Source organism: Pan troglodytes, chromosome 20 (genome assembly GCF_028858775.2).
Source record: "Pan troglodytes isolate AG18354 chromosome 20, NHGRI_mPanTro3-v2.0_pri, whole genome shotgun sequence".
Taxonomy (NCBI): Eukaryota; Metazoa; Chordata; class Mammalia; order Primates; family Hominidae; genus Pan; species Pan troglodytes.
This window is the reverse complement of record NC_072418.2, coordinates 40237584-40250752: the sequence shown is the minus strand read 5'-3', so window position 1 is coordinate 40250752 and position 13169 is coordinate 40237584. Positions and strand designations below refer to the sequence as shown.

The following is a 13169-nucleotide window of genomic DNA, read 5'->3' as shown; positions in this document are numbered from 1 at the left end:
CAAAAATGTTCACCGCTCTTCGGATGTCCACAAATGACCACAAAGGTGCTGCAAATATTGACTCTGAGTTTATAAAAAAGTTTTAGCAAGTAGATGAATTCACAAATACAGAATCTGTGAATGAAGATTGACTGTATTTACTATCAGGCCCTTTAAAGAAAAAGTTTGCCAATCCCTGTTTTTATATGTCCCTCTTAGTTATACAGCTAGTGTTTAAAAACTACTTGAAATAATTATTTTCCCTGTGCCACCAATTATGTCTATAATTGATTGTACCCCATTAAATAAGCACAAAGAAAAAAGAAAGCTTTCTTTATAGAAGAAGGCCAGCTAATAACTATCAAGGGTTTGATTTTACGTGGCTTAGACACGCTGCTTCAAATGCATTTAAGATGTTTGGTTTTAACAAGGATTTTGCAACAGTATAGTGTTTTCCTTAAGTTCAATGTCATTTCTATGTCATGGCAGCTGTCACCTGCAGTTAGGTAAGACAGTGACATCATTAACATGGATGCATTTTCATGGCATGAAGGCTAGCCATTGATGGGGTAATATTATAACACAATTTATCAGTAAACGCTGAGTTTTCTTTGAAGTCAGTCTCTGATTTCTTACAGTGCTTGATGCCTGCCTTGCCTGCTAGTGACCAATTCCCCTGCGTCTTTACAGAGCCTTGTTACTCACTCAGCGTAAAGACAGTGGGGGAGGCAAGGTTTCCCAAAGTATCCTTATGTGCAAAAGTGTTTCTTACTACTTTGGAAATACTAAGCTGAGTTTAATGTTTATTCTTTTTCTACCAACAGACACAAAAAGGACAAGCACATGCCTTAGAATATTCAATACAATTTTCTACAGCGATATGGTTAAATACTCTTCTGTCTTCACTACTTTTTTGTTTTTACTTTACTTGGAAATTGTAATTCTCTAGGAATAATGGGGCAGGAGTCTAAAATAATTTTTGTGGGAGTGAAGTATATATTTTTTCCAAGTTAAAAAAAAAAAAAAGTCAGGCCAGGCGTGATGGCTTAGGCCAGGCGTGATGACTCATGCCTGTAGTCCCACATACTCGGAAGGCCAAGGCAGGAGGATAGCTTGAGCCTGTGAGATCGAGATTACAGTGAGCTATGGATCGGCCACTGCACTCCGGCCTGGGCGACAGAGCGAGACCCTGTCTCAAAATTTAAAAAAAAGGAAAAAAAAAAAAAAAGTCTGCGCTCCCCGGGGCCCAAGGAGAGGACCCAGGAGAGGAGTCTGGCTCCTTTTGCCTCAGACGAGTCCAGGGCGCCGGGTTAACTGGTCTAAAGTCCCAGGCGCCTTCTGGGACTGCTCAGCCACCGGCCGCTCCCGGCACCAGGGGACGCCGGACGCCCTCTGGACAATCGGCGCACTTGCCACGATCTTGGACGGGCCTCGGGCCTCGACCTTAAGATTCCCCGCTCCAGCTCCGAGATGTCAGCAACGCTGATCCTGGAGCCCGCGGGCCGCGGCTGCCGAGACAAGCCGGTGCACATCGCCATGCGCGGCCTGGCCTCGGAGCAGCTGGACACGCTGCGCGCGCGTCCCTGCGCGGCGAGAAGGGTGGGCTCTTCCGCTACTGCGCCGACGCCCGCGGCGAGCTGGACCTGGAGCGCGCGCCCGTGCTGGGCGGCAGCTTTAGGGGGCTAGAGTCCATGGGGCTGCTCTGGGCCCTGGAATCCAAGAAACCTTTTTGGCACTTTCTGAAGCGGGACGTACAGATTCCCTTTATCGTGGAGTTGGAGGTGCTGGACGGCCACGACCCCGAGCCTGGACGGCTGTTGTGACAGGCGCGGCACGAGGGCGACTTCCTCCCACAGGGGGTGCGGCGCGATTCGGTGCGCGCGGGCCGGGTGCGCGCCACGCTCTTCCTGCCGCCAGGACCTGGACCCTTCCTAGGGATCATTGGCATCTTTGGTATTGGAGGGAGCCTGTTGGAATATCGAGCCAGCCTCCTTGCTGGCCATGGCTTTGCCACGTTCGCTCTAGCTTGTTATAACTTTGAAGATCTCCCCAAGAACGTGGACAACATACCCCTGGAGTACTTCGAAGAAGCCCTATGCTACATGCTTCAACATCCCCAGGTAAAAGGCCCAGGCACTGGGCTTTGGGGCATTTCTCTAGGAGCTGATATTTGTCTCTCAATGGCCTCATTCTTGAAGAATGACTCAGACACAGTTTCCATCAATGGATCCGGGATCAGTGGGAACAGAGGCATAAACTGTAAGCAGAATAGCATTCCACCATTGGGCTATGACCTGAGGAGAATCAAGGTAGCTTTCTCAGGCCTCGTGGACGTCGTGGATATAAAGAATGATCTTGTAGGAGGGTATGAGAACCCCAGCATGATTTCAATGGAGAAGGCCCAGGGCCCCATCCTTTTCATTGTTGGTCAGGATGACCATAACTGGAGGAGTGAGTTGTATGCCCAGTCTCTGAACGGTTACAGGCCCATGGAAAGGAAAAACCCCAGATCATCTGTTACCCTGGGACTGGGCTTTACACTGAGCCTCCTTACTTCCCCCTGTGCCCAGCTTCCCTTCACAAATTACTGAACAAACACGTGATGTGGGTTGGGGAGCCAGGGCTCATTCTAAGGCCCAGGTAGATGCCTGGAAGCAAATTCTAGCCGCCTTCTGCAAACACCTGGGAGGTACCCAGAAAACAGCTTTCCCTAAATTGTAATGCATTTGTCTGTTGTTGACATGAGAGAGTCAAGATCAGATTCTAGTGTTCAATAACCCTATGTGAATCAGCTGTCTCCTGGATAACATTAAAGCCATGTCTTTGTCATTGAAAAAAAAAAAATCGGCCGGGCGCAGTAGCTCACGCCTGTAATCCCAGCACTTTGGGAGGCTGAGGCGTGCAGATCATGAGGTCAGGAGTTCGAGACCAGCCTGGCCAACATGGCGAAACCCCATCTCTACAAAAAAATACAAAACTCAGCCAGGAGTGGTGGCGGGCACCTGTGATCCCAGCTACTTGGGAGGCTGAGGCAGGAGAATCGCTTGAACCCAGGAAGCAGAGGTTGCAGTGAGCCAAGATCATGCCATTGCACTCCATCCTGGAAGATAAGAGCAAGATTCTGTCTCAAGAAAAAAAAATTAGTAAACTAGAAATCTCTGAACAAAGTATCATACATGTAACTTAATTTTCCCATAGATACAGGTAAAGAGAAGTTGTTGAGTTACAGCCTCTATCTAGCACAGCCATCTCCTCAAAACACAAGGTAGCCGCCTGGAGAGGCCACAGAGGAGATATCTAAGAGATATAACACTGGGGATGTTTGCAATTGGAAATTAAATGACATTTTAGAAATGTAGTTATCAATGTCAAGACTTGATAGACAGAGTGTTCACGTCAGTCTGAAACCTAATACATGTTTTATATATAATAAATTTAAACAGCTTAAATTCTCATCCATTCAAGATGGGAGAAAAACTAAGTAAATGTGATAAATGTATTGAGGTGTTTGGCTTTCAATCAATGCTTCCTGATACTCAAAAAGTCTTCACAGGGAAGGAACCAAATAAATGCAGAGTATGGAAAAAATGAAGCCATACACATATTACTGTGTGGTAAATATTTCCATTGAAAGTCAAATCTTTACACTCACCAAAGCATTTCCATAAGAGAAAAGATGTATATTAGAAATGTAAATGTTTTTATAGCAATTGAAATCTTTACAGAGGTAGAGAAATCTGGTAACTGTTATTAGTGTAGTAGGGATTTAAGCTAAGTTCTTGTCTCATAGTAGTCATCCAGGTTCTTGATGTTTTGAACAAAGAATTGGACAAAATGCACAAAGCAACAAAACAATGAAGCAACGGAAGCACAGATGTATTGAAATGAAAGTACACTCTACAGAGTGGGAGCAGGCTCAAGCCTCAAAGAGTGCTGGTTACAGAATTTTCTGGGGTTTAAATACCCTCTAGAGGCTTCCCATTGGTTACTTGGTTACACCCTATGTAAATGAAGGAGTGGCCCACAACCAGTCTGATTGGTTGCAGAAGACAGGACCAATCAGAGACTAAAAGGTAGTTACAAAGTTACGCCCTATGCAAATGTCTGATTGATTGCGGGAGGGGACCAATCAGAGGTACTTTCCATTTTTCATCCGCCACACAGTGCAAAGGTAGTAACCTCTGATCCTTTTGTTATTTGGGTGTGGAGAGACGGGGTTTTCCTTTCGATTCAGTTCTAAGAAGTCAGCGGGAATGGCCTTAGGTTCCCTGCCTCCGGACCTATTCTCCTGTCTCACCTCCATTTATCACTAAAGAGTTCACAATACATGACCCTCCAGAAAAGAGACATGTGACATTAATATGTCAGACCCAACCAGTGTCTTCACACTGGAATGACTTTATTAGTGTGAAGCTGGAGTAACATTTTATCATTAGCACAGAACGAGAAGCATTGCAGATGATAGAGCCTTTTTTGGTCACCAAGTGACGCAGCCAGTACAGTGTTGACTAGCAGTGATGGTAGCAGGCCTTCTTGCCTTGGTCCTGATCTTAAAGGGAAAGATTTCGGTATTTCATCACTAAGTAAAAAATGTGTTGTTGGTTTTTTGAAACAGGGTCTCCCTCTGTCGCCTAGGTTGGAGTGCAATGGTGCCATCAGGGCTCACTCCAGCCTCTACCTCCTAGGCTCAAGTAGTTCTCCTGACTCAGCCTCCTGAGTAGCTGGGACAAGTACCACCACACCCAGCTAATTTTTAAAATTTTTTGTAGAGATGAGGTCTCACTATATTGCCCAGGCTGGTCTCAAACTCCTGGGCTCAAGTAATCCTCCTGCCTCAGCCTCCCGAAGTGCTGGGATTACAGGTGTGAGGCACCATGCCCATCAAAAAATGCGCTTAAATTTCTCCCTGGATATCCTTTCTTAGAAGTTTCCTTGTATCTCTATTTTTCCAAGAGGCTTGATGATAATTGGATTTGAAATTCTATCATCTTTTCTGTATCTTTTGAGATGATCCTGGGGTTCTTTCTAAATTAATACGTTAATGTGGGGAATCATATTAACTGATTTTTAAATAATAAGTCAAACTTGCATTTCTGGAATAAATATCTCAAGTTGGTCATAATCTAGTTGGCTAAAAATTAATAAAGTTGTTTCCTTAATGATTTAGATAAGAACTTTGCATCTACCTTCATGAATACAACTACCCCATAATTTTCTTTTCTCATACTGTCTGAGAGATTTTGAAATCAAGGTGATATTTTCTTTCTTTGCTTTTTATTTATTTATTTTTTTTTTGAGAAAAAGTCTCTCTCTGTTGCTCAAGCTGGAGTGCAGTGGCATGATCTCAGCCTACTGCAACCTCCAACTCCTGGGTTCAAGAGATTCTCCTGCCTCAGCCTCCCGAGTAGCTGGGACTACAGGCACATGCCACCATGCCCAGCTAATTTTTGTGTTTTTAGTACAGACGGGGTTTCACTATGTTGGCCAGGCTGGTCTTGAACTCCTGACCTCGTGATCCACCCATCTCCACCTCCTAAAGTGTTGCGATTACAGGTGATCATATTTTCATTAAAGAAGTCACTGTTTCTGCCTTTTTATTCTCTGGGAAAGTTTACTATGTAAGGTTGGAATTCTTCTTAACTTGAATGGGTTGGTAGAACTTTTCAATTAAATCATTTGGAACTGAAATTCTCTTTCTGGGATGCTGTTTGCTGATAGTCATTCCAAAAACTTCTATGCCAAAAAAGCCACACACTAGGTATCTTGGTTCATAGTTTACTCAGTGTAACACATAATAAATATCTCCCTGAAGCCAAGGAAAAGGCCACCTTCCACCCTTCAGGGAACAGCAATGAGTTCGGGGAACAGTAATCTCTTTCTCAATTCCAGCTGGTCTTACCTATAGTTCTTGTATGCCAGATTCCCTTTTGTATGTTTTGTACCTTTGTGGATTTGATTACAAGTGGGTTCGCAATTGTGGATAGCCTGAAGATAGGAGAAATGTCTATTGTGGGAAGGTAACGAAGGAGAGTTGGTGACCAGCAGGACGAGAGCTTTAGCCATGGGGCTAATAAGACAGAGCCAAGTCAGCAGGGACATAAGATGTAAGAGGGCTCTGGTGCTCAGGTAGAACTGGATAAAGGATGGGTGAGCTAGAGTTAAAAGTTCCATGTCATAACACCAGGAAAGCAATAAAAATGTTTTTATTGTGGCAAAATATACATAATATAAAAAGTCACCATTTTAACCATTTTTAAAGCGTAACATTTAGAGGCACTTAGTGAATTCACAGTGTTTTTTTGTTTTTGTTTTTGTTTTTTGAGACAGAGTCTCGCATTGTTGCCCAGGCTGGGGTCTGGAGTGCAGCGGCACGATCTTGGCTCACTGCAACCTCCGCCTCCTGGATTCAAACCATTCTCGTGCCTCAGCCTCCTGAGTAGCTGGGATTGCAGGTGCCCACCACCACACCCAGCTAATTTTTGTATTTTAGTAGAGATGGGGTTTCACCATGTTGGCCAGGCTGGTCTCGAACTCCCGACCTCGTGATTCGCCTGCCTCAGCCTCCCAAAGTGCTGGGATTACAGGCGTGAGCCACCGCGCCCGGCTGAATTCACAGTGTTCTTTCATCACCACTATCTAGTTCCAGAATATTTAATCACCACCCCCCCAAAAAAAGAAATAAAAATAAAAGCCACTGATAAGGTTTGGCTCTGTGTCCCTACCTAAATCGCATCTCAAATTGCAATCCCCATAATCCCCATGTGTTGAAGGAGGGACTTGATGGGAGGTGATTGGATCATAGGGGCAGTTTCCCCCATGCTGTTTTTGTGATAGTGAGTGAGTTCTCACCAGATCTGATGGTTTTATAAGTGTTTGACAGTTCCTCCTTAACACTCTCTCTCTCGCCTGCTGTCATGTAAGACGTGCTTGCTTCCCCTTCCGTCATGACTGTAAGTTTCCTGAGGCCTCCCTAGCCATGCGGAACTGTGAGTCAATTAAACATCCTTTCTTTATAAATTACACAGTCTCGGGCAGTTCTTTATAGCAGTGTGAAAACAAACTAATATACCTACATATCTTCTAAGTTGCTTTCCATTCCTTACTTCCTCCAGCCATGGCAGCTACTAATCTGCTTTCTGTCTCTATGGATTTGCCTGTTCTAGATACTTTCATACGAGATGAGCCCTTTTATGTCTGACTCCTTTCACTTAGCATAATGTTTTGAATATTCATCCATGCTGTAGCATACATCAATACTTTATTTCTTTTTCTAGCTGAATACTATTCCATTGTGTGAATGTACCACATTTTGTTGATCCGTCAGTAGATAGAAGTGCGTTGTTTCTACCTTTTGGCTATTGTGAATATTGCTGCCATAAACTTTATGGACAAGTTTTTGTTTAAACACTCATTTTCAATTCTTTTAGGTATATACTCAATATATACAAGTGGGCCAGGCATGGTGGCTCACATCTGTAATCTCAGCCCTTTGGAAGGCCGACGTGGGCAGATCACTTGAGGCCAGGATTTCGAGACCAGCCTGGCCAACATGGTGAAACTCTGCTCTACTAAAAGTACAAAAATTAGCTGGGTGTGGTGGCGTGCACCTGTAATCCCAGCTACTTGGGAGGCTGAGGCATGAAAATCACTTAAATTCAAGAAGCGGAGGTTGCAGTAAGCCAAGATCGCACTCCAGCCTGGGCAACAGTGCAAGATTCTGTCTTAAAGAAAAAAAAGTCTTTAAAAAATAATATATAGCATATATATATATATATATATGTATACACACATACACACAAAGCATACATATATATATATATATATATGGAATTCCTGAGTCATACAGTAATTTTATGTTTAATTTATTGAGTAACCACCAAACTTTTTTCCACAGCAGCTACACCATTTACATTTCCATAAACAATGTATGATAGTTCCAATTTCGCTACATTCTCACTAGCACTTATTTTCCTTTAAAAAAAAAAATTATTGGCCAGACGCAGTGGCTCACGCCTGTAATCCCAACACTTTGGGAGGCTGAGGTGGGCAGATCACGAGGTCAGGAGTTTGAGACCAGTGTGACCAACATGGTGAAACCCCGTCTCTACTAAAAATACAAAAATCAGGTGGACGTGGTGCCGCACGCCTGTAATCCCAGCTGCTCAGCAGGCTGGGGCAGGAGAAATGCTTGAACCCAGGAGGCGGAGGTTGCAGTGAGCCAACATCTGGCCATTGCACTCCAGCCTGGGCGACAGAGCAAGGCTCTGTCTCAAAAAAAAAAAAAAAAATAAAGATTTGTCCTTGAATGTTCATAGTAGTTTTATTCACACTGCCAAAAACTGGACACTACCCATTCTCTATCAACTGGTAAACAGATAAACAAATTGGAAGATGTCCAAAAAATGCAATATTACTCAGAAAACAAAGAATAATTTACTGATATATGCAACAACATGAATGAATCTCAAAAGCACTGTTAAATACAAGAAGCTTTACATAAAAGACTACATACTGTATGATTCTATTTATATGAAATTCTAGAAAAAGTACAACTATTGTGGACAGGAAGCAGAACAGTGGCCCTCAGGGGCTGGGGCAGGGGTTGGGGAGGGGCCAGACTGCAAAAGTGCAGGAGTGGCCGGGCGCCCTGACTCATGCCTGTAATCCCAGCACTTTGGGAGGCTGAGGCGGGCGGATCACCTGAGGTGAGGAGTTGGAGACCAGCCTGGCCAACATGGAGAAACCCCATCTCTACTAAAAATACAAAATTAGCTGGGCATGGTTGTGCACACCTGTAATCCCAGCTACTTGGCAGGCTGAGGCAGGAGAATCGCTTGAACCCGGGAGGTGGAGGTTGCATTGAGCCGAGATTGTGCCACTGCACTCCAGCCTGGGCAACATGAGGGGGTGGGTGCAGTGGCTTATGCCTGTAATCCCAGCACTTTGGGAACCCGAGGTGGGCAGATCACTTATGGTCAGGAGTTCAAGAGGAGCCTGGCCAACATGGTGAAACCCTGTCTCTACTAAAAATACAAAAATTAGCCAGGCGCAGTGGCACTGTAGTCTCAGCTACTCTGGAGGTGGGGAGAGAAGGTGCAGTGAGATGAGATCATGCCATTGCACTCCAGCCTGAGCAACACAGCGAGACTCTGTCTCAAAAAAAAAAAAGGCATGAGGGAGCTTTCTGAGTTGATGGAAGTTCTGTATATCATGATTGTGGTTGTGAAAGGAACACATCTTGGGCCCCCAAAATCACTAAAATAAAGAGAAAAGTCAGGCTGGGAACTGCTTGGGACAAACCTGCCTCCCATTCTATTCAAAGTCATTCCTCTGCTCACTGAGATAAATGCATATCTGATTGCCTCTTTGGAGAGGCTCATCAGAAACTCAAAAGAATGCAACCATGGCCAGGCACGGCGGCTCATGCCTGTAATCCCAGCACTTTGGGAGGCCAAGCCAGGCGGATCACCTGAGGTCAGGAGTTCGAGACATGGCCAAACCGTGTCTCTACTAAAAATACAAAAAAATTAGCTAGGCGTGGTGGTGGGCTCAGGAGGCTGAGGCAGGAGAATCGCTTGAACCCGGGAGGCAGACGTTGCAGTGAGCCAAGATCATGCCACTGCACTCCAGCCTGGGAGACAAGAGTGAAACTGCGTCTCAAAAAAAAAAAAAAAAAAAGCCATAAATAAAAAGAATGCAACCGTTTGTCTCTCACCTACCTATGACCTGTCCTACCTTTGTGGACCGAACCAATGTTTATTTTACATATATTGATTGATGTCTCATATCTTCCTAAAATGTTTAAAACCAAGCTGTGCTCTGACCACCTTGGGCACGTATCATCAGGACCTCCTAAGGCTGTGTCACAGACGCATGTCCTCAACCTTGGCAAAATAAACTTTCTTTTTTTTTTGAGACGGAGTCTCACTCTGTCGCCCAGGCTGGAGTGCAGTGGCAAGATCTCGGCTCACTGCAACCTCTGTCTCTCGGGTTCAAGTGATTCTCCTGCCTTAGCCTTCCGAGTAGCTGGGACTACAGGCACCCACCACCATGCCTGGCTAATTTATTATTTATTATTTTTTATTTTTTGTTGAGCCGAGGTTTTACCATGTTGGCCAGGCTGGTCTCAAACTCCTGACCTCGTGATCCGCCCACCTCGGCTTCCCAAAGTGCTGGGATTGCAGGCGTGAGCCACCGCACCCGGCGGCAAAATAAAGTTTCTAAATTAACTGAGACCTCTCTCAAATTTTCGAGGTTCACTGGTAATAATTACATGATTACATGTATGTCAAAACTCATCAAATTGTACACTTAAAATTGATAAATTTTGTTGCATGCAAATTTTCCCTCAATAAAGCTGATTAAACAAAACAAAAACAGAAGCACCAAGATTCTAGAAAAATTGTGTCTCCAGCAGTAGTTTTTGAATCTTCCAAAATCCCCAAATAAAAATAGAGCAATCAGACAGCAAAACCAAAAGCTTGTTGACAACATTCAAACAAAACTACGTGAGATAATGTGATGGGCTGAATTGCATGCTTCCAAAATTCATATGTTTAAGCTGTAACCCCCAGTACCTCACAATGTGAGTGTATTTGGAGGTGCAGCCTTCAAAGAGATGATTAAGCTAAAATGAGGTAGTTAGGGTGGGTCCTAATCCTATATGACTGTTGTCCTTATTTTATCTTTTTTGTTGTTGTTGCTGTTTTGAGACAAGAGTCTCACTCTGTCACACAGGCTAGAGTGCAGTGGCTTGATCTTGGCTACTGTAACCTCCACCTCCTGAGTTCAACGATTCTCGTGCCTCAGCCTCCCAAGTAGCGGGGACTGCAGGCACGCACCACCATGCCTGGCTAATTTTTGTATTTTTAGTAGAGAAGGGGTTTCGCCATGTTGCCCAGGCTGGTCTCCAACTCCTGACTTCAGGTGATCCACCCGCCTCAGCCTCCCAAAGTGCTGGGATTACAGGTGTGAGCCACCATGCCCAGCCTGGTGTCCTTATTTTAAAAAAGGAAATTTGGATATGCTGAGGCACCCTAAGGATGTGCACACGCGGCGTAAATGCCGTGTGAAAATCCAGCAAGGAGGCAGTTGTCTGCAAGCCAAGGAGAGAGGCCTTAGGATAAACCAGACCTGCCAACGCCTTGATCTGTGACGAAAAGCCTCTAGAGCTGTGAGAAAATAAAGTTATGTTTAAGCTACCCAGCTGTGGTAATCTGTTACAGCAGTACCAGCAAACTAATACAGGAAATGTCCCCATGAGCCCCCAAATATAAGCAGATGAGAACAATCATAAACATCACAATACCTGCATGGTGGACCTGAGCATCTGTGAAGGAGGCAGCGAGGGGAAGTGATAGGGCATCTGAAATCATCTGAAAACAGAAGAGCCTCAAAACGAGTATTAACACACAGAGGGGGTTGGGTGTGGTAGCTCATGCCTGTAATCCCAGCACTTTGGGAGGCCAAGGCAGGCGGATCACGAGGTCAGGAGTTCAAGACCAGCCTGGCCAACGTGGCGAAACCCCGTTGCTACTAAAAATACAAAATTAGCTGGGCATGGTGGCAGGCACCTGTAATCCCAGCTACTCAGGAGGCTGAGGCAGGAGAATCGCTTGAACCCGAGAGGCGGAGGTTGCAGTGAGCCAAGATTGTGCCTCTGCACTCCAACCTGGGTGACAGAGCAAGATTCCATCTCGAAAAACAAAACAAAACAAAACAAAAAAACACAGAGGGCCATGCTGACAGCAGCAGCAGAGAGGGGTTGAGGCTTTTCCTACACCAACAGGAGGGGAGTGCAAGTGATCCACAAGGGAAGACCTGAAGGGGCCAGAGAACTCTTCGCTGTGACAGCTCTTAAAACTGACAGCCAAAATTCCTTTCCATCTCTAAATAAATAAATAAATAATAAGCAACACCAGCCAGGCATGGTGGCTCATGCCCATAATCCCAACATTTTGGGAGGCTGAGGTGGGTGGATCACTTGAGGTCAGGAGTTCAAGACCAGCCTGGCCAACATGGTGACACCCCGTTTCTACTACAAACACACAAAAAATTAGATGGGCATGTTGGCGCACTAAATCCCAGCTACTTGGAAGGCTGAGGCAGGAGGATCATTTGAGCCTTGGAGGTGGAGGTTGCAATGAGCTGAGATCCCACCACTGCACTCTAGCCTGGGTGACAGAGTGAGACTCTGTCTTAAAAAATAAAATTAAATGTAATCCCAGCACTTTGGGAGGCAGAGGTGGGCCGATCACGAGGTCTGGAGTTCGAGACCACCCTGGCCAACATGGTGAAACCCCGTCTCTACTAAAAATACAAAAAGGCATGGTGGTATATGCCTTTAGTCCCAGCTACTTGGGAGGCTGAGGCAGAAGAATGGCTTGAACCTGGGAGGCGGAGGTTGCAGTGAGCCGAGATCGTGCCATTGAACTCCAGCCTGGGCAACAGAGCAAGACTCCATCTCAATAAATAAATAAATAAATAAATAAATAAATAAATAAAATTTTTAAAAAACAACAGAAAAGTATCAAGCATGAATTCCCTAAAAGTTACAATTTAAAAGAGAGAGAGAATAAGGAACACAATAACATTCCTCCAGACAATAAAAGCGTATCAGAAAGCCATGCCCACAGGAGATCAGAACTGGAACTTGCTATTTCAGACTGAGCTAAAATTTCATTAACAAAATGATACAAGATATGAAAGAACAAAATCAGTTAGAATCAGAAAATGCGGGAAATGAGGTAATAATTCAGAAAATAATTCAAATAAAAATCATTTCAGAAATGAAAACTAAACTAAAAGGACCACCACAAAGAATAAACACAACAAATGTTTAAGAGAAACTGAAGGTAAAAATGAGGAAAATTTCTTTCGTTTGGAGCAAACTTGTTAACTGAAAAATGAGGATAATTTCTTTCTTTTTTTTTTTTTGAGATGAAGTTTTGCTCTTTCGCCCAGGCTGGAGTGCAGTGGCAGATCTCGGCTCACTGCAACCTCTGCTTTCCGGTTTCAAGCGATTCTTCTGCTTCAGCCTCCTGAGTACTGGGATTACAGGCGCCCGCCACCACGCCCAGCTTATTTTTGTATTTTTAGTAGAGATGGGGTTTCACCATGTTGGCCAGGCTGGTCTCGAACTCCTGACCTCGTGATCCACCCGCCTTGGCCTCCCAAAGTGCTGGGATTAC

At 44.7% G+C, this 13169-nt stretch overlaps 1 pseudogene; it reads left to right on the top strand.

Moving 5' to 3' along the window:
- Window positions 1-1449: 1449 nt before the first annotated feature.
- On the top strand, window positions 1450-2788 carry LOC129138063 (peroxisomal succinyl-coenzyme A thioesterase-like; annotated as a pseudogene).
- The last annotated feature ends 10381 nt before the right edge of the window (window positions 2789-13169 follow it).